The 22,783-nt window shown below is 43.7% G+C and overlaps 1 pseudogene; it reads right to left on the bottom strand.

The window, feature by feature from the left end:
* Positions 1 to 207: 207 nt before the first annotated feature.
* Positions 208 to 589, bottom strand: LOC131820701 (cytochrome c oxidase subunit 5B, mitochondrial-like; annotated as a pseudogene).
* Between the last annotated feature and the right edge of the window lie 22,194 nt (positions 590 to 22,783).

Here is a 22,783-nt window from a genome sequence, read left to right as displayed (position 1 = left end):
AAGATTTCAAAGTCTCTAGACAATTTCCCTAAGTTCATTAATACCTTGAGCATCCATTTTATAATTTCCAGTGACTCATTACCAACAACTTCAAAGAAACATATATATATATATATATATATCATATATAATTTCATATGGGAGAAGGAGCCAATGAAATGGGCAGTCGTTATTGGAAAGAAGAAACCTCACAGCACATTTTGAGGCTCAGTGGGTCAGCTGGTGGGACACCAACATGTAATGGGCTCCACAGCTAGGGCATCGCTGAACCTTGCCTTTGTGCAACTAGAACCCAATGACCGTACTATTGTCCTCTTTGCAGATGGAGCCATTTGCTTGTTGGTGACGGATGGGACTAAATTAGGGTCTTCCTTGGTGCCTGCAACTGCCTTTGGGGTTAGCATATTGCATAGGTCCAGTCCTTCCTGGCAGCCATCATGACCTCCCTCTCCAGCCAAGTCGCCTGGTCATTAGTAAGAACACCACCTCCAGATGCTATGGTGTGCAACACAGTGACTCCACTGGGACCGTGGACCCTGAGAGCCTGCATGGCCAGCGCTCCAACTCCCTGAAGTAACCTCGAAGCCATCACACCCGCTACAAACAACAGTACTTCCCTGAGAAAACTCTAGAAACACATGATTTCCGGAGGAGGGCTTTCCCCCACTCATCGAAGTAGATTTACTACCACCTCCCAAGTTGAAAGTCTCAGTCTGAGGGCTTTGACTGTGACAACCTCTTGAGTTTGCATCCCACAGAACAGAGAACATAGACCAGCTAAAAAGCTTGTCTTATTTTTTAGGTCTTGATCCTATCTTAATATGCAGAAATAGCTGACCAAGCTTCAAACACTCACTGTCATTCCTGATAAACTGAAATCTAATCAGAATAAACTAGAGTGGGAGCATAGCATAGTCTAGGGGCAAGACAGGGAGAGTGCACTCTGGTTCCCATGGAATGAGAACTGGCCCTCCTTCCTGATAGGCAGCAAAAGAATACACTTTTCAGGTCAGAAGCTGTGCACCATATTCCCAGTCTGAGTTAATCTGCTTTCATAAAGATGCCACATCCAGAATGGGAGCTGAAATTGGAGTATTACATGTTAAGTTTATGATAGTCCACTATCATCTGCTGTGGTCCATCCTGATTTTGCAGGGGTTAGACTAGTGGGTTAAGTGGGGTTCTAAGGAGGGCGCCATTTTGAATTATCTGGTCAGACTTTGAGTTATGTGAATCTTTGAGGGTGGCACTAATCTCTGCCATCCCTCTGAAATGATGTATTTACTTTCGTGGGCAGAAGGGGTAGTTTTAAGAACTTCCACTTGGTCTTTCCTTCTATGATAGTTCTTATTCCACAGTCAAGGAACTGTCCTGAGGATTCTACCAGCTGCCAATTATGGTTAACCTGATTATGGATCCTGGAACCAAGGAAACAACCATTGCACGGTGGGAGGTGGAGGTGAGCAGCTGAGCAGGACACATGGACTCAATGTATTGAGACAGACTTCATCAAGGACTTTATTTTCTGACCCCCAAATTTCTTGACTCTAACAGGGAAGCTACAGTTACCTTTGGCTCCCTGGCTATCAGTGTCAACTCGAGTGCTATTCTCAGGAGCCCTGGAAAGACCCAGATATCCCCCTTTTTCTAGTGTATGGTTCTAGTGTATAGCTGGCCATAGTTTCCAAGGGAAACATGAAGAGAATCAGTAACATACAACACATGCAGGATATACCGTAGACACAGGGCCTTCCTGCCAGGGACCTGGTCTCTACTTCAGACAGTGAGCTCTGGGTTGAGAACCAGCTTAGATCTTGAAACTGGGGCAAGAGGTTGTAACTTTCCATGGGAGATGGCTGACTTTGACCTCCTGATCACTCAATCTTGATCTCTTTTTAGAGCTTAAAAATGTACAAAGACTTTGAGTATATTAAGCAAGACCACTTATCTTGCCCCTGGAAACACCACATTCTATTAGCCACTCTAGAGTCCCCTACAGACTTTGCCACAGACCCCATTACAGACAACCCTCCTGGGAGCCCTCCACTCCAGCTGTCATTACACACTTACTGTCCTTACAGCAAACATGCCATCTAGCTCCTGACAATTAAGTTCTGCCTCTGTTACTGTGAAGATTCCATTACCCTTACTGCAACCAGAGAGAGCAGTTCTGTAACTGCATCTCCAGCTGTCAGCCCTGCCCTGCGGAAGGAGCCACCACTGAATCTGTTAGTGATGCTGGTGCTGGTGCCTCTCTCTCCTGCATTCCTTACCCCCTTCAGAAATGGAGTGTCCTCCCAAGAAACCCAGTCAGCTGATCTTATAGAGGAGACCTTCTCTAGCACACCCACTACTCCCAGTCTTTGATTCTTTCCTCCAGAGTTGGCCCCGGGCATTCCCACCCATCTTTGTTCATTGTACAGAGGCCAATGCTTTCTCCAAGTTGCTAAGAGTGATCCAAGCAGAATAGTACACCCGACTCCCGGGGCTCTTGCCGAGGAGTTAAATCCTGAGTGATGGGAGAGAGTTCTCACACTGACAAATTCCCCATTAGCCAGCTTCCCACCCCCCACCATGATCCCAGCTCCTGACAGTTCACTCCCAGGCAGAATCATGGGTCCTGCCTAAATGCGTCAGCCAGGATCTATACCTCCTTTGCTCTGGTATCTCTGTATCCCCTTAGAAGGTTTAACTCACCCCAACTCACACTAATTTGGGGCCCTAATTATGGATCTTGTGGTCAGGAGCAAACGTGTGGCAGATCCTGAGGAAGACAAGCTCTCTCTCCGAGAAGGCCCTGTCTTATCACATAGTCTTCAGGCAAAGGGGACCCACTGTCTTCCAACCAGGCAGTGCGGGGAAGGGCTGTTCCTTCTGCTGTCCTGCAGCTTTCAGGGGAATGTCACTGTTTAAAGTTTTCCAGCACGTCTACCTAGATACCCCATCATAAGCCTTAAGGTCCTGTTCCTTCCTTAGCGAAATCATGAATTTATTTTCCTACCAAATCAATTCTTCTTGGTTCTTTTCTTTCATATCACAGAAAAGAACTAATCTGTTGAGAGCATCGGGTTAAATGTTGGAACACAAAGAGAGAGGACTGGTGCCTTCCTCCATCGGCTTTCAGGGTGTGATGGAAAGCAGAAATGTACATCAAAAGCATAAATACAGAGGGATCACTCTTTAAGTCAAATCTCTTGAAGTCACTGCCCCAGTCCCTGACGCACACATGGAAGTGTCCATAAATCAGTCCGCGAGGGGAGCTCTCTCCACAGTGAGCCAGCATAAAATGAGGGTCTAGGACATATTCTCCATTCATTGTGTCGCTGGAAAGCTAGCCCTCCTCCTTTGCCCAAACCTACCTTTTTGGTCATTTTTGTCTTCTCCTTACCCCTTAGATTTGCACACCCAGCTCACTTAGCATTGAACCACCTTGGCTGCCTCCAGTAAGACTTCTGGTTAAAACTGTCCCCCCAAAGCTGTCCAGGCTTAAATCCTGGCTTCCTGGCTGAGCTGTCTGAGTCTATGGACTCAGAGACACACCAGTGTTATGGAAAAGCTGGTGACTCTTCATTTCTGAAGAGTCTATGTTTGACCAGTAAGCTAGGAACAGGAAAGACATAGACCAGTAAGCTAGGAACAGGAAAGACATAGACCAGTAAGCTAGGAACGGGAAAGAGAATAGACACTGGAAAAAGAAGAGTGAAGAAAGATGAAAACAAACTCCAGGAGGTGCCCGGGTGGCTCAGACAGTTGGGCCTCTGCCTCCTATTCAGGTCATGATCCCAGGGTCTTGGGGTCGAGCCTCACATAAGGCTCCCTACACAGCAAGGAGGCTGCTTCTCCTGCTCCCTCTGCTGCTCCCCCCGGCCTGTGGTCTCTCATTCTTGCTCTCTCTCAAATAAATAAATGAAATCTTAAAAAAAAAAAGAAAAAGAAAAAGAAAACAAACTCTAGGAAGACAAGTCACTGAAACAGAGCTGTCTGTTCCCAACAAGAGGTAGAGAAGTCCCCCATCACTTTAGCTGGCTCTCCTTGATGTCCTTGAAATCCTTTCCCATGCTCCTGAGATATGGCTCTCCTAGCTCTCTCTACGCAGCATGTTAACTAGGGTTGTGCTATCTGTTTCTGTCCCTATGTCAAACAAGCCTCAAGAGCGGGAACTGTCTTTATGATGCATCTCCCCACATCCACTTGGCCCCACTTGGGGGCTGGAATAACTTCCTTATGCAGAAAGGCAGGACGCATTTCTGACTAGAGGTGTCCACAGCTCCAACATATGTGAAGCCAGGATAAGCCAAGGAAGTGGGCCAAACCACAAGTTTCTGAGAACTGGAGTAAATTTTGTCAGAGCAGACAGATCTAGGAAGCAGCCAGGATAGCCAAACATCAGGAGAACTGGGCAGAGGCCAAAAATTTGAAAAAAAAAAAAAAAAAAAAAAAAAAACATGTGGTCAGTGAATCACAGAAGCTTAAAGACCATGAGGACCTTAAAGGTCATGTGACATAATTGAGACCCCATGAGCTTAAGAAACAGGACTTGAACTCCCCTCCATCCCCAACTGATAAGAACAAGTATAGCCTGGATTTCAGGGGAACTGGGATCCTGGGTCGAAGAAGAAAAAGGAACTTTGAAACTAGAAATCTGGGTGTAAGTAGCATTCTAGGCTAGCCTTGGGCCTAAGATACAAGAATCAATTACTGAATCAAATTAAAAGTCAGCACAGCAAGATCTTACCAAAGATATTACTAGGCAAAATGAAGGCAAGTAGAAGTATTTTTTGGAATGGGTAGATGGATCAATAAAAAAATTGAAGATATTAGAACATCTAAACAGGCTAGAACTCCTTAAATTCTTACCAGCCAGGAATCAGGTTGGTTTCAGATTCTGGACATTCCAAGTGAGGACAGAGTGACCCCTACCCTGGAGATGCTCCATCCCATAGGGTCAAAGGATGCACCAGAACATGGTGCTTAGAGTAGGAGGAAATAGCATGAGTGCCAACACAGAAAGAATAGAATGAAAGACTGTGTCATCTTGACTTCATCTCAAGCTAGAAAAGTTGGTTGCTTGGTCTTATGTTCAACCTCTCAACCCAACTGATAGCCCATACTAACCCATCAGCCATGGGTGCGAGCCCCCTTGGAAGCGGGTTCTCCAGCCCTCAGTCAAGGAACTGTAGCTGAGGCCAAGTAGAACAGAAATGATCTGTGTCCTCCAGCCACTTCCCAAACTACCAAAACTGTACAAAAAAAAAAAAAATCAGTTTGTTGATTTTGGCAACAACATTGGGGGATGGGTCCATACAAAGCCATAGATACCCTGAACTCTCCTGTTGTTCCTTCTTCTTTGTTATTTCTTATATTTGTCCCTTCCTCACCGTCTTTCTTGGTACTCACCTATTTCGCGTTCTCATCTTGTCTGACCGCAACAGATTCTACCCGTCTTTTCCTTCCTTTCCTTCCCACCCCCCACTTCCCAAAAGCACACCCCCAGTCTATTCTTTTTTTTTTTTTTTTAAGATTTTATTTATTTATTTGACAGAGAGAAATCACAAGTAGGCAGAGAGGCAGGCAGAGAGAGAGAGAGGAGGAAGCAGGCTCCCTGCTGAGCAGAGAGCCTGATGCGGGACTCGATCCCAGGATCCTGAGATCATGACCTGAGCCGAAGGCAGCAGCTTAACCACTGAGCCACCCAGGCGCCCACCCCCAGTCTATTCTGAAGAGTAATTTTTCTAAAACATAAACTTGCTAGAAAGCCTTCAGTGCCTTTGCTCTGCCATCGGAATAAAATCCAGTCTTCCTCCCTGAGTATGAAAGACCTTCCATGGCCAGGGTCCTGCTCACTCATTCAGGTTTCAAACCACCCCCCTTCCTTCACCACACTCTATAGTCACGTTGACCTACTTACATTCCCCAGTGGGCCACCCATTCCTCAGGTTTGGGTGCATTTGAGGACACTCTCTCCCCTTAGAATGCCTTTGCCCCACACATGCCAGGCTAACAACTCCAGGCAGACGACACTCAGCTCAGGCATCACCTCTTTTTGAGAGCGTTTCTTGATCTCTCGCCCCTTCCTTCCTCCATTTTTCTCTTCCTCTTCCTTCTCACAGCTGCCCTAGAAGAGATGACTTCACTGTGCTCCCAGAGGGCCCCCTGCACGTCTCTGTCAGAGCTTATGACACTCTTGTATCTGTATACTTCTCTTTCTGCCTCCACCCTATTATTATGGGTTCCTCAGTGGTGAGAACAGCATATCTCTGGATCCCCAAAGCATGGCACCCTGTCTGAACAGCACAAGTATGTACAGTTCAGAATTTTTTGTTGAGTAAAGGAATGCAAGTCTTTATTTTCCCATCTCCGTGTTCTCTGATTCTGGAAACATGACTTCAGTGTCCTTTGAAAACCACTTCTGCTGCAGTCTGTTTATGGGCTTTGCATGGCGCTGATCCCACCTCTGACGACAAGACTGAGATCACATAGGCTCAAGGCAATTGCCATTTTCCACTCACCTTCCCCATGTGACCCATGATTGCTTCGGGGTTGGAGATTTAACCCTAGAGGATCCAAGAGGACAGGAAGATACTTGGCTGAAGCTTCTGGAAAGAGAGGCTTGCACTCTTTATTGAATTTGGGCTCCAAAAATGGAAGGCTTGCAGCATCTTGCAAGCTTGGGGTTGGGAAAACCAGAGCTTTGGGGAACTAGGATCAGGAGTTCACACTCTAAACACCTGAGAAGGGAACCAACTAGGGGGAGAACTGGAGAGACGAGAAACCTGCCACACCATTCCTTCTGTCAGTCAGGTCCATTGGAAGCCATACCCTACTGGACATCTTAGCTATGGAAAATAATAACTTCCTGTTTCTGCTTAAGCCAATCTGGGAATTTTGTTAAATGATAAACTCGTGGTGTCCTCCCTAAAGGAGTTCATGGTATAGCAAAAATCACTTGTGGTTTATGATAATCAGCCTCATGATTTTATACTATTATCTCAAAACCTGTTCAGCTTTGTACCACAATGAGATACCACCTCACGTGGTCAGAATGGCTAAAATTAACAAGTCAGGAAAGGACAGGTGTTGGCGAGGTTATAGAGAAAGAAGAACCCTCCTACACTGTTGGTGGGAATGCAAGCTGGTGCAGCCACTCTGGAAGATAGTATGGAGGTTCCTCAAGAAGTTGAAAATAGAGTTACCCAATGACCCAGTAATTGCACTACTGGGGATTTACCCTAAAGATGCAAATGTAGTGATCAGAAGGGGCACTTGCACCCCAATGTTTATAGCAGCAATGTCCACAATAGCCAAACTGTGGAAAGAATCTAGATGTCCATTGACAGATGAATGGATAAAGAAGATGTGGTGTATATATACAGTGGAATGTTAGCCATCAAAAAAATGACATCTTGCCACTTGCAAGGACATGGATGGAACTAGAGGGTATTATGCTAAGTGAGATACATCATTCAGAGAAAGACAATTGTCATATGATCTCACTCGTATGTGGAATTTAAGAAACAAAACAGAGGATCATAGGGGAAGAGAGGAAAAAACGAAACAAGATGAAACCAGAGAGGGAGACAAACCATAAGAGTCTCTTAGCCATAGGAAACACACTGAGGGTTGCTGGATGGGAGAATGGTGGGGGTTGAGGTAACTGGGTGATGGACATTAAGGAGGGCACAGGATGTAATGAGCACTGGGTGTTATATAAGACTGATGAATCACTGACCTCTACCTCTGAAACGAATAATATATTATATGTTAATTAATTGAATTTAAATAAAAAATGTTTTTTAAAAACTGTTCAGTTTTACATATTATCATTTGGCTGTGTTAGCTTCCCGACAAGATTGTCTGCTCTGCTGAGTCTAGATCTTAGGTCTTCTCCAACAGAATATATTCTTAAAGGACTCTTAGAATATACTCTAGGGGTGCCTGGGTGGCTCAGTGGGTTAAAGCTCTGCCTTTGGCTCAGGTCATGATCCCAGGGTCCTGGGATTGAGCCCCGCATTGGGCTCTCTGCTCAGCGGGGAGCCTGCTTCCTCCTCACTCTCTGCCTGTCTCTCTGCCAACTTGTAATCTCTGTCAAATAAATAAAATCTATAGAGGACACTCAATATATACTTACTGTATTGATTGTGCAGAAATAAAGACCAAAGGAGAACAAGTGAAGGTGATTTATTCCGAGCCTACTATATCAAGGGAGGCAGCCATCATCACTTGAGTTTTGGCAGACTCAGGTGCTGGCAGAAGATTGGGAAAGCCTGATAGTGGAAAGAATGGAAGGTTTCAGACTTGGCATGGGGCTGCTGGAGGTGGGTTGACCAGAAGCAGGGCATTTGGTGTGTTTGGTTAGGGGTCATATTTGGTTGGCCTTTCTTTGGTTGGTCTCAAGTTGGAAGCAGGAACAAAAATTGGGGAAGCTTTAGGTTAGGAAGTCTTGGCCATTTGGGACCAATTGGTACAGAGTTCCTGCACTGTTACTAGAGATAGTAGTCTGACTTCCTATGAGTCTCACTTATGGTGGGGCTGGCTTCCTGGGCTACTTGCTGCTGGCTGTGAGTCAATTTTATTTTCACATATGGTCTTGCCATTGTCCATTTGTACATTTAGTCTACCAATTGAGTTCTTTCTCTCACCTACATCAAAAGACAGACTCTTCAAGAATAGCTGGAAATCGCTAAAAAAAAAAAAGAATAGTTAGAAATTGTTGTCTGTATTGCTAAAGCTTAAATAGAAATGTGTCTACTATTTTCAATGCTTAAGGGTTGATTCAAATCCAATCTGGATTTGGAGACTCAAATTCAATCTGCGGTAGTATTTAAGACAAGCTCAAAAAGAGAAAAACATCTCTACCCACATACACCAGACAGTAATGAATTGGATGCTGGGTTTGGTAGTCAACAAAATCAGCTGGAAGGGCATTTCTCATCCTGTGTAGGGGTCTTCAGAGTGGACATGGAAGCTAAAAAGTTACTGAAGATTAGGATTGATGAGCTTTCCCTAGTAGGCAAAAGTTCTGGAGAATTACTGATACATTTCACATAGTAAGTAATACACCAAGCATAGGTAAAATCTAAGTGCAGCCACCTACCCAGGGCCATAGGGCATATTTTTAGGCTGAAGGGACTTCAAAAGTGTACACCAGGTTTTTTTTAACAAAAAAAGAATGAGATTCTAAGACAAGTTTCATCTTTGTAAAAATTCCCCTGTTAAAAAATAGATAGTTTATCAGTAAGAAAGCTTCCAGATAATCAACTTCACAATGTCACAGCTACATTTTCACAGTATATGTTCATAAACTTTAATTACTGGAATTAAAAGAAAGCAGCACATATGGTAAGACCATCTTAAAATGTAAAGTGACAGATGTCTATAAATATTAAAACTCCATAGTTATCAGTAGAGTTCATTAATTATCTGTCTTTGGATCATAAAAATAAGAATGATACTTATTCACAAATATCCAGTCATTTAATGAGGAACATGAGATGTGGAAAGCTAAGGCCTTTTTACGGTACTATTTTACTTTCCATAATCGTACAATCAGAAGTATTTTGTTGACTTTTGATACACTTTCATAGCATGGATATTGCAAACCAGAGCTTAATTTGAATCTACACAGACTATAATTTTTCTGAGGACTGAAGAAAAACCAGGGAATTAGGAGAACCTTGTATATTCATGGAAAATAGTTAGACTATTGCTTGACCTGTTTGGTATCAACATTAATATTAGAGTCAACAAAAGAGAAATGTTTGGCTTTCCTTCTACTAGGGAATCTTACTGGGAGTTTAGAGAATGATTTATATCTCCCTTGTAATTTGATCTAAACCAGGGCTCCTCAGACTTTAATGAGCATACAAATCGCCTGGAAATCTGGGTCTAGGGTGGGGCTTGAGTTCTCTTTTCTGCAGAGAGATGTTATGCTGCCAGCCCAAGGTTATTTATTTATTTATTTATTTATTTATTTAAACATATAATGTATTATTAGCCCCAGGGGTACAGGTCTGTGAATCACCAGGTTTACACACTTCACAGCAGTGACCATAGCACACACCCTCCCCAATGTCCACCACCCCACCACCCTCTCCCTCCCCCCCTTCCCCTGGACCTCCGGACAACCCTCAGTTTGTTTTGTGAGATTGAGAGTCTCTTATGGTTTGTCTCCCTCCTGATCCCATCTTGTTTCATTTATTCTTCTCCTACTCCCCAAACCCCCCACGTTGCATCTCCACTTCCTCATGTCAGGGAGATCCTATGATAGTTGTCTTTCTCCGATTGACTTATTTCACTAAGCATGATACCCTCTAGTTCCGTCCATGTTGTCACAAATCCGCACAAGGATTTTAAGCAACAAGTTCTGGATCATGGGCCACCAAAGACCTTGAAAATGTCTTCTAATAATGAACGTCTTCATACAGCTTGGTTTGTCAAAAATTTCATGAGCAACTTTAAAGACATGTTCATAATCTATTGTCAGTCTTTGAGACCTGATTGCTTTAGGCACAGTTCTTCTTGAGGGCAGGGAATGTCTCAATGGAACTCTCTAGGAGCCCAGGAGCAGGTCAAATTCCTGGCTATCATTGACCACGTAGCCCCAATGGGGAGACCTCACTATCCCAGCTCGCTAGGAAACAGGACTTTCAAAATGGTCAACAGTGAGTGTGAACAGGGAAAACTGTTAGGAATGCTGGCGATTTCCATAGAGGAGGTTCTGTATTGTGGGAGATCCTAAAGTTGCCCAGGAAAAGATTTCTACTAGCCCTTTCCAATTACTCATAAATAAGTGAAGTGACTTTTGACTATGGAGATAGTCTATATGACTAGATTAGTTCCTTGGAACATGGGAGATGGCACACTCCTTTCCCCTGTGCCTGGAGCTCAGGGGCTGGACTGGCTCCCTTCTCGTTTACTGCTTACACATTGCCAGCAGCCAGAGGAAAAGAGAGGGTTGTGGGCATCCTGGAACCCCAGGACCACTCCTGGCCGGCTCAGGTGTTTCACTGGAACCTACGTACTGACTCCTTGATTCTCCAGTTCACCCTAAGTGTCCCAGCTCCCCACAGGGTTCTCTAGTCAGACTTTTGCCATCTCTTTTCCGAATCCAATGCACCTGAACCATGTCCATTTTCCTCAGGCCAGGGATGGATGACCGGCAAATTATCCAACTGCGAAGTGGAAAAAACATTCAGATAGTTTTTCTTTTTTTTTTTTTTTTTTTTGGTCTGAACCCTCTCTCCATCTTTTCATATGCAAGTGTTGCCTGCCCTTCAAGGTCCTGGGCTATGTCACCTTGTCCTCAGAGCCTTCCTGGGTGCCCGTGGATGCCCGAGGTCCACCCGGTAGAAAGTAGTTCCTGCCCACGGTGCTCAACCCTGTCTGCCTGGTAGTGCGGACAAGCGCCCCATCTCCCCTAAAACATGGCAAGCCCCAGAAGAGCAGAGACTGCGTCTCCTTCATCTCCAGCAGGCTCTCAGGAAAGATTTGGGGTTGAAGGAATAAATACAGGCACTAGTATGCACTAACTCCTACTAACGTGTAATTGCAAAACGGACGCTTGGCTTGTTCTTACGACACCTGTTACCTTACTTGCGATAATGGTAGTGCCACTGAGCTAGCTTGTTAAAATCTACAAATCCTTGTAATAAGCACGTTTTTATGAACCATTTTCTTAAACCATTACTTTGCGATGCTGTGCCATGCACATGGTATTGTGGGGGTCAGCGCATCTGTTCTTTTGCCTCCGAATTATAACCAGCAGGTAGCTGCCTGCAACCCGCCCTCCCCACCTTTGGCAATGTTGCCTGGCTAACAGCTCTGGGCTCCACCACAAGGTCACGGCCAAGGACCCGTGGTGTGAGCACAGCAGTTAATTCTTCACTGCAGCTGAGGAGCAAAGGGAGATGTTCTGCTCAACCTAATAACGAGCTTGATGGGTTTTCCCCCACTCTTATTCTTTTTAAAAGTAACACTCCTTGTTCCCACAAATCTATTTGACTGGATTCAAATTGCTCTTTTGTTTTATTCTACTTTTTCTCTAGATTGCCTTATTTTGTTCTATTTCTTATTTTTTTCTGTTTTTTGTTTTCTAGGTTTCCACCTCTTCTTTTCTGTCTGCCAGTTCTTTGAACCCTTTTATTCTCTAGCATTTGCAACAGACTGACTGCTTATATCTCCCTGAAATTCATATTCAAGCCTAATGCTCAATGCTTAAACCCATGTCTGATATTATGGTATCAAAGGTGGGGCTTATGGGAGATGCTGAACCCCTCATGAGTGGGATTAACACCCTTATAAAAGAGACCCCACAGGGGCGCCTGGGTGGCTCAGTTGGTTAAGCGACTGCCTTCGGCTCAGGTCACGATCTCAGGGGTCCAAGGATGGAGCCCCGCGCTGGGCTCCCTGATCAGCCGGAAAGTCCGCTTCTCCTTTCTGCTTGTGCTCTGTCAGTATCTGTCTCTCTTTCTCTCTCAAATGCATAAGTAAAATCTTTTTTAAAATTAAAAGAAACTAAACGAGATCTCACAAAGGCCCCTTGCTCTCTTCCCCCTTGTGAGGGCTCCATGAAAAGATGGCCCGCTATGAATCGGAAAGCAGGTTTTTATCAGACACCAAATCGGCCAGTGTCTGGACCTCAGGTTCCAGCCTCCAGAATTCTGAGTAATAAATTTCTGTGTCTACAAGCCACCCAGTCCATGATAAGTTATTACCGTGGCCTGAACAGACCAAGACACCACCTAAAGTGTGGTAACAAAAGTAATTGTGTTGGGAGTGCCTGGGTGGCTCAGTCAGTTAAGCATCTTTCTGCCCTCAGCTCAGGCCCTGATCCCAGGGTCCAGGGATCGAGTCCCACATGGGGATCCCTGCTCTGTGGGGAGTCTGCTTCTCCTTCTGCCTCTCCACTCATTCTCTCAATCTCTCTCTCACAAATAAATGAATAAAATTTTTTAAAAGGTTGTCTTATTCTCCTTTATTTAAATTTTCTTGGGGATTATTCATTACCTGTTCTTTATCAGCCTCAGTTCTGTGAATTTTCTACATCATCACTTCCTTTATTATTTCAACTGTTTTTCCACTTAACATCCAAATGATCCTAAACCAAAACAGACAAAAAACCAAGTTGAGAAAATTGCAGTGCGGTCACCTACGGGCCCAGTGCTCTGATTTACTTGACATTTTGCCAAATTTACTTCAGATTTTTTATTTCCTTGGAAAATGAAAAATAGCTTAAGGAAATTCTTTTCTATTCTTATTCTAGTAAAAACAAGATGTTATCATGAATTGACACTGAATTTTATCAAACGCTATTTCGGTGTTTTCCAAGATGCTCTCACCCTTTTTCCCTTTTAATCTGCCAATGTGACAAAGAACAGAAACACAGTTTTCTAATTTTAAGCTCTCTTCGCACTCTGCAATAAATCCAATTGTTCGTGATAAATTCCTTTATTTATATATTGCTGGTGCTCATTTTGCCAAAAATTTTTTTAGGGTTTTTGTGACTGTGTTCACAAATGAGGTTCTTTATAACTTTCCTTTCTTGTGCTGTTCTGGTCAAGATTGTATTCATTGCGAGGATGCTTTCTTTGTCTCTTTTAAAAACTCTTTAGGGGCACCTGGGTGGCTCAGTCGGTTAAGCGTCTGCCTTCAGCCCCGATCATGATCCTGGGGTCCTGGGACCAAGACCCCGAGACACCCCACTCCCTCTTTTGCCCCCTCCCCCTGCTCACACTGGGGAGTCTGCTTCTCCCGCTTTGCCCCTGCCCTGCTTGGGCTCTCTCTCTCTCTCTCACTCTCTCAAATAAACAATTTTTTTTTAAGATTTTATTTATTTATTTGACAGAGATCACAAGCAGGCAGAGAGGCAGGCAGAGAGAGAGGAGGAAGCAGGCTCCCTGATGAGCAGAGAGCCCGATGTGGGGCTCCATCCCAGGACCCTGGGATCATGACCTGAGCCGAAGGCAGTGGCTTAACCCACTGAGCCACCCAGGCACCCCTCAAATAAACAAGTTTTAAAAATAAAATAAAATTAGAAAATATAAGAGTTTTCATATCGTCCAGGCAATCCTTTGTTACACTGGGCACTTCTGGGCGGGTTGACGGGTTAATTTTTTTTAACCACTGATAAAATTCTTCCAGGATTCTTGATATATTCAGGCTCTGTTGTTTTTTGAGTCCCTTTCGATAAGCTATACTTACTGTGGGAATCATTTTATCCGCTTTCCTATTTATTGCCACCAAGTTTTAACAAGCATTCTCTTCTGGCTTTCAGAATCTCTTTTTCCTCCGAAGCAGCGTCTCTGTTTTAGTCCCTGTGTGTTGTGTGCGTGTTTTATCTCATTTTTTCCAGCTCCATCTCGCTTGCACACTTGACCATTTTGCTAGTTTTTGCACTGAATCAGCTTCGGGTTTTATCATCTTCTCGGTGGTTTGTTTTGTTTCCTCAGTTTACACTTCCAATTAGAGACTCATCGCTGACGCCGCACACCGGGAGCTCATCACGGCCAGTGTCCTCCTTAGTGCCCATCCCCCACCCAGCCCAGCCCCCACCCAGCCCATCCCCCACCCAGCCCAGCCCCCCTCCCAGCTCCCTCCAGCAACCCTCAGTTTGTTCCCCAGAGCTAAGAGTCTGTTTTCTGGTCTGTCCCTTTTTTCATTTCCCATATGTTCATCTGTTTTGTTTCTTAAATTCCACATGTGAGGGAAATCATAAGGTATTTGTTTTTTTTGAATGACTTACTTCACTTAGCATTATACCCTCTAGTTTACATTGTTGCAAATGGCGAGATTTCATTCCTTTTGAGGGGTGAGTAATATTCCTGTGTATGTGTACCTTTATATAAGGTGATATATATTTATGTGATAAATTTATGGGATCTACATCACATCCTTTTTATCTATGCATCACTTGATGAACATTTGGGCTCTCTCCATAGTTTGGCTATTGTTGATAACGTTATAAACAATGGAGTGCCAGTGCCCCTTCAAATCCGTGGTTTTGTATCCTTTGGGTAAATACCTACTAGTGCAATTGCTGGGTCATAGGGTAGTTCTATTTTTAACTTTCTGAGGAACCTCCACACTGTTTTCCCCTGTGGCTACACCAGCTTGCATTTCCACCATCAGTGTTAAGAGGGTTCCCCTTTCTCCACATCCTGGCCAACAGCTATTGTTTCCTATGTTGTTAATTTTAGCCATTCTGACTGGTGTGAGGTAACACCTAATTATAGTTTAGATTTCCTTTTTTTTTTTTTTAAAGATTTTATTTATTTATTTGACAGAGAGAGTTCACAGTAGACAGATAGGCAGGCAGAGAGAGAGAGAGGGAAGCAGGCTCCCTGCTGAGCAGAGATCCCGATGCGGGACTCGATCCCACGATACTGAGATCATGACCTGAGCCGAAGGCAGCGGCTTAACCCACTGAGCCACCCAGGCGCCCATAGTTTAGATTTCTATTTCCCTGGGGCACCTGGGTGGCTCAGTGGGTTAAGCATCTGCCTTTGGCTCAGGTCATGATCTCTGGGTCCTGGGATGGAGCCCTACATCGGACTCCCTGCTTGGCAGGGAGCCTGCTTCTCCCTCTGGCTGCTGCTCCCCCCTGCTTGTTCTCGCTCTCTCTCGGTCAAATAAATAAAAATCCTAAAAAAAAAAAAAAAATAGACTTGCACTTCCTGATGATGAGAAATACTGAACATCTTTTCATGTGTCTGTTGCCCATCTGTATGTCTTCTTTGGAAAAAATGCCTATTCATCTTTTCTGCCCATTTTTTAACCGAATTATTTGTTTTGGGGTATTAAGTTTTAGAAGTTCTTTATGTATTTTGGATACCCTTTATCAAATGTGTCATTTGCAAATATCTTCTCCCATCCCATAGGTTGCCTTTTAGTCTTGTCGATTGTTTCCTTCACTGGGCAAGAGGTTTTTATCTTGATATGGTCACAATAGTTTGTTTTTGCTTTTGTTTCCCTTGCCTCAGGAGACGTATCTAGAAAGAAGTTGCTACAGCTGATGTCAAAAAGGTTACTGCCTGTGTTCTCCTCTAGGATTTTGATGGATTTTTATATAGCCACTAGATCATGCCTGTTGCGTTATTAAAACCTTATATCTCTTTTCCCAACTTTTATTTCCTTGATCTCAATTATAGACAATGAATGTGTTAAAAATCTGTGTAGCTGTCATCATTCACTAGGAATCACCCAGCAAGAATAGCATGATTTATTTGCTTATTCTCTTGTTGTTCCACCATATTTTATGACAATAAATTCCTCCAAGTCTTCAATATTTACCTTGATTTTCTAGAGTACCTCCCAACTCCTCACCCAGGGGTGAACATCTAGCCCTGAAACACTTTAGACACATTGTATGCTACTTTGGTCTTTTTTTTTTTTTTTTTTTAAGATTTTATCTATTTATTTGAGAGCTAGAATGAGAAGAGAGAGCATGAGAGGAGACGAGGTCAGAGAGAGAAGCAGACCCCCCACTGAGCAGCGAGCCCGATGTGGGACTCGATCCTGGGACTCTAGACTCATGACCTGAGCGGAAGGCAGTTGCTTAACCAACTGAGCCAACCAGGCACCCCTACTTTTGTCTTTCATACTCAAGAGAACCTGAAGTTATTTCTACTTGAAATTCTTGGATGCAAGAGGTGCTTGGTTACTAATGAATCATGTCATGCCTTCTCACCCACCATCACCGTGCTCCTCTTAGATAAGGCTCATAACGAGTGGTCATCAAATTCTTGGGAGCAGTAATACGGATGATGTCTGATGGGTCACCAGAAACTTTTGACAGCAGAGTTGTGAGTTGGATATTTTAAAAGCACATCTTTCTTTTCCATGCCAAACTGAATTAAGGCTCTAAAACTCACCTGATGTTTTTAACAAAACTGAAAAATTATAAATGTAGTCGTATTGTGAAGAGGTAGGAGATAGAAATCAAGCCCCAGGTCAGTTCGAAGATAAGCGTGTTAGAGGTCTGGTGGCTTCTCCTACCTCCTCCCCCAGGGCCTGGCTGGCCAAGTTTGCGTGAGGCAGGCTGAAACCCACCAGGGAGAATGGAAAGGAGAAATCCCAGAGCTGTTTTGGTGGAACACTGTGAGGTTTCCAGCAAACCATCAGTTGCTTTTTCCACACTACTGCCTTATAGAGTAATCTAGAGCAGTCAAGTTCTTCCCCTGCCGTTAAAGACAGTAATAAAGCAAATATCCACGTAACAACCTGAACCAAGAAATAAACGCAGGCAGCACCCTCCAAAGTCCCTCCCGCATCACTTCCTATCCCTGGTGGAAACAACAGCAGCTGCTCTATATGACATTCCCACCAATACTGCACAAACATCCCAATCTTTCCACATCCTTGCGAACACGTGTGTTTTTTCATTTTTTATAGGAGCTACCTTGAAGGGTGTGAGGTAGGATCTCACTGGGTTTTGGTTTGCATTTCCCCAATGATCAGTGATGTTGAGCGTCTTTTCAAGTGCTTATTGACCACTTGAGTGTCTTCTTTGGAGAAATATCTGTTCAAGCTCTTCCTCTATGTCCTAATTGGCTTGTTTGGGTTTTGTTGTTGTGTTGTAGGAGTTCTTTAAATATTCTGGATATCAACCCCTCAGCCAGACATCTGACATGCAAATATTTCTCCCATTCTGTAGGTTGCCTTTATTTCTGTTTACTGTGTCCTTTATGCACAGAAACTTTTAATTTTGATGTAATCTAGTTTATCTAAATTTTCCTTTTTTTGGTCTGTATTTCTGGTGTCGTATCTGAGAAGTCATTGCCAAATCCAATGTCAAGAACTCTTCCCCTGTCTTCTTCTATGAGTTTTGGGTCTTAAGTTTAGGTCTTTGGTCCATTTTGAGTTAATTTTTGTATACAGTGTGAGGTAAGGATCCGTTTGACATTGTTGTGTGTGGAGGTCCAGTTTTCCCAACATCGTTTGTTGAAAACACTCTCATTGAATGAGAAACTTTCTCATTGAATGATCTTGGCACATTTGTCAAAAAATCATTTGATTAAATATGTAAGGACCTATTTCTGGGTTTCCTATTCTATGCTATTGTTCTAAATGTCTGTCTTAATGCCAGTACGGTCTCCTGTTTTGGAGATGGGGTCTTTAAAGAAATAATTAAGGTAATATGAAGTACCTTGGGTAGTAGGGTGGGCTGTAATCCAATATGACCTGTATCCTTACAAAAGGAGAAAATTTGGGCACAGATAGGGTTCATTTCCCACCCTCTAGATCACACGTATCTTACTGAGACCTCTTGCTCATCCTATCTCATTGAAATTACTAATGAGTGCAATGCATCTTTGTGATATTACATGAGATGTTTTTATTCTCTACCTTGATCAGGGAGAACGGTCGTTCCAGAGGTTTCCACTTAGCCTTCTCCACTCTGATAACTGCTGCCCCACAGGCCAGGGACCCAAAGTGGAGTTTACTTCAACTGCCAAGTATGTTGATTCCAATTATACATTCAGGGACTAGGGAAATGACTACTGGAAAGTTTCATGGACCCAAGATCACTGTGGACTTGACCTTAACCAGGACATCATTTATCACCTGGTACCTATCAGCCCACACTGTAACTGTTGGGAAAGAACATGTTGTCCTTTGAGTCTTTGGGTTATCAGTGTCAACTCAGATCCTGTGTCCAGTAATCCTAGAAATGTCTGGTTATCACCCTTCCTCCTGTATATTGTCTACCCACTTCTTTTGCACCACAGACAGCTTAGTTTACCGGTCATCTTGCCACATCCTTGTGGAGGGGGTTGCTTCTCTGACTTTCCTCTCTAACCTTTCAGTGGTCACTGTGATTGTGTCCCTTTAGCATCCAGTGTGTAAGGGCTATTACCTAGCCTCCATTACTGCGGGGGATATTAATCATTCCCTGGCTGTTAATGAGCTCAGCTCCTCCCATCAGCCTGTGAAGGAGAGCCACTGTGGAACTTCCTACCAGCCCCTCTCTGGAGCTCATCTCAATGGCTTCGGTGAAGGCTCTCTTGTAGAACATAACCCACTAGTGGTTTCTGGTCTCACATAACCTGGCCATCCCAGCATACTTACATGTCTTAGATTCTACTGTTGCCAGGGCTGTTCCACTCAGCTGTGTCTTTGTCAACCCTTTCTCCAGGCTTCCAAGAGCCATCCCAGCAAGGAGTTTGCCCCATTGCCTGGGGTCCTTGCCAGGGTATTAATTCTTACCTCCAAAGAAATCCTTATCCAGGATGACCTGGCACTAGTCTTTTTTTTTTTTTTTTTTTTTTTTTTTTTAAGTAGACTCCATGCCCAGGATGATGCCTGATGTGGGGTTTGAACTCCCTATCCTGAGATCAAGACCTGAGTTGAGATCAGGAGTTGGATGCTTAACTGACTGAGCCACCCAGGCACCCCACCATTGCACTAGTATTGACTGATCACCCTTAAAATTCACTTCCAGGACTCCATGCTAGCGAATTCTTGTCATCCTGGTAGCCTATTGTCTCTTTCATTCTTTATCATGCCCAGTGTGTCTTCAGCTAAGTTACCCTGAGGTTTAACCCTAGCTCTTATCCAGGCGACCAGGAGAGGTGTCAGGATGCTCCCCAGGTGGGACAGCGGTTGTCTCATGGGGGAAAAGCCCTTTGCAGTGTCTTCCAATATCTCAGAAGTGCTACCTCTTCCTAGAGGAGGGTGGGCCACCTCTGCCAGCCTGGAGAATGTTCCAGAGCCAGCAGCTGCAGGCATCCATTCAGATGTCTCCGTTCCATGTTTCAGAGTCCCAGGTTTTCCCCAACAGGGCTCTAACCTTTGTGTCTGCCTTGGCTGAAGATGCAAACATGTCTAACAGCTCTGTCTTCAGCGCAATACTTCGCTTCCTGTTCTCCCACTGCAAGAGAAGGGCCCCTTTGTAAGCTACCACCAAGTGCTCACACTTAGCCATTAACTGCTTGTTAATGGCTCTTAGTTTCTCATTATCCCTCTGTATGATGTCAGTACAGTTTAGCAGTAAACAGCCAACTGTTTTGGTGGGCACAGCTCCCCCCATGTTGCTCAAACCCCTTCATTCCTGCTGCAGTCCCTTCACCGGGACAGTGTTTCAGATCACCACTGGTGAAATCTTTAGCAACTAAGCCCCCATTTTGTGCCAGGGACTACTTGGGCCCCGCCTACCCATGGGGACAGTGTCCTCGTGTCCTCCTGGCCCATCTGATTGCCTGCAGAACGATCTCAAATTCCCATTCATCGTCTATTGTCTTGGAGTATTCCTGGTACCACTTGTGTTAGCCCAGGTCCTCCAGAAAGCAAAGACCAAGACAAGAACATCCTAGGGGAAATGCCTGTGAAGGAAAAGGAACAGGAGTGGAGGGGTATACCACAATGCAGTTCTGGTCCCCAAGAAAGAGGAAGAGGGGGAAAAAATGTTAGGTGGGAGAGTCTTAAGCCACAATGAAATTCTAAGGAAGCTCAGTAAGGTTGTTATGGGGGAGGGGTCGTCTTTAAGAGAGAGTCACCTGTCCCAGGAGTCCTGTGTCTCCCAGAAACAGGATTCCCTCAGGGCTCTTGCTGTGCTCGGTCACAACCTGGGAGCAACCTATGGGAAGCGTGTGCTCTACGTGAATGTGACGACCAATATCAGAGTACAGCGGCAGGCGCCATCAACCATTTCCGGTCCCTGCCCAGAGGTCGGAGCGCATTTTCATGGCGGACAAGCGCAGGTGTTAGGATTCTCAAGCACAGACTATGGAGCAAGTACTTTTAGGTATTCAGAAGGAAAAAATGGGAAGGAGGGGCTTGAAAATATCTCCAGGAAACCAGAAACTATGAATACTACATCAACAATAAAAACAGAACTAAAATCGAAAAACTCCATAGCTGAAATTAATTACTCAAATATGGTTTGATAGCGGTCTAGACACATCCAAAGAGAGAATTACTAAACTGGGTGTTAGTAAGAAGAAGTTGTCTAGAATGCTGCACAGAAGACAAAACATCCAGAAAAAGAATAAAAGATGCAGAAGGCAGAATAAGGTCAACTATTCAGTGTATATTATCATATATCAGTATATATCAGTATATTCAGTGAGAGCCTAGAAAATGAGGAAAATGTCTAGAAAATGAGGATAAAACCAATAAGTAAGGGACCTCTGTGTGGCTCAGTCAGTTAAGTGGCTGCCTTCAGCTCAGGTCATGATCCCAGGGTCCTGGTTTGGAAGGCTGCACTGAGCTCCCTGATCACTGGGAAACCTGCCTCTTCCTCTCTCTCAGCCCTCCAGTTGTGCTCTCTCTCTCTCTCTCTGTGTCACATAAATAAGTAAAATCTTAAAAAAAAAAAAAATAGGGACACCTGGGTGGCTCAGTTGGTAAAGCATCTGCCTTAGGCTCAAGTCATGATCCCAGGGTCCTGAGATGGAGCCCTTCATCAGGGTCCCTGCTCAGCGGGGAGCCTGCTTCTCCTTCTCCCTGTGCCCCACCCCCTACTCATACTCTTTCTCTCTCAAATAAGTAAATAAATAAAATCTTTGTAAAAAATGATAGAAACCTAACTGGAATAATCTCTGTAGAGGGAAATTTGCAATACCTCTCAAAATTCCAAATGTACACACTCTTGGATTAAACAATTCCACCAGGAATTCTAGGAATTTATCTGAAGGTCACATATTTCTTATAATTAGTCTTTGCCATTGTTTTAACTGCAAAAAAGGATATTTCAGACATATGTACACTTAGTGGAACTAAGGAAATTCTCAGAATTCTGAAATTGTGTAATTCTCACAAATTCTTTGGTCCTTACTGACTTTGTATTTATCCTCATTGGATTATAACTACTTAGATTTCTAAATCTAAGAATTAAATCTTACATTCACTTAGATTGAATCTAAATTCACTTAGATTGAATTTCTAATTCAATCACAATTTAAATGCATCCAGGTAATCATGTCATTTAGACATTCCGTGAGACCTTAATGTATTAAATAACAATTTTTTTATGTTATAAACAAAATAGTCCATAATTTCTGCTTTTTAAATGCTGAGAATTCTTGTGTTGAAGTGCTCTACCTTTCTAAAGGTTTACTTGTTTGAATTCAAAATGAATTTTCCCTAAAAATAGTTTTATTAATGGTGACTATGCTTAGAAACGATCTCAAGAAAAATGATTTAACCCACAACAAGCTGAAATGATCCATCCTTACAATGAAAAGTAAAGAAAAGCCGCATATACTATTGCTAGAAAATCGAGAATGGACTAGAAGAATTATAAATATTTTTCTTCAATGTTGGCGCCTCAGGAACAGTGGGTAAAAGTGATGCAAACACAATTAGGTGAGAAGACAAAAGGAGACTTGTGTGGAACTCTGGGCCCCTTTGAGGGTTTGAGAGTTTCATGGAAAAATCATAAAATTTGTGATTTCCTTTTTTCCTGCAACAATGTCTAACAGCGTAACATTTTTGCTTCAAGTCATGATTAGTGTTTTGTTGGTAAACAAACGGAACCTGGGAAAGAAGGAGGTAAATAACCCTTTCTCAGGTAACCACGAGAGAACTGGGGGAGGGAAGAAGGGCCGAGGGTGAAAATTAGACTGTTCCTAAGAAAGCAATTGCATGAGTTAAATAAACTGAATTGCAAAAGGTAAAAAGCAAAAGTAAAGGATATAGGGACAGGCCTGCACCTGATAATTATCACAATGCCTGGTTCGAGCGGAAACTCAATAAATATTTATGGAACAGAGCAAAACTGGTCGGAACTGGGTGTAGGCGGCTCTGGAGAGAATAGTTTGGGGGTAAATGCACGTTACCCCTATTG

Source organism: Mustela lutreola, chromosome 18 (assembly GCF_030435805.1).
Source record: "Mustela lutreola isolate mMusLut2 chromosome 18, mMusLut2.pri, whole genome shotgun sequence".
In the NCBI taxonomy this organism is placed as follows: Eukaryota; Metazoa; Chordata; class Mammalia; order Carnivora; family Mustelidae; genus Mustela; species Mustela lutreola.
Note: the sequence above shows the minus strand (reverse complement) of the source record. Positions and strands in the feature narration are given on the sequence as shown.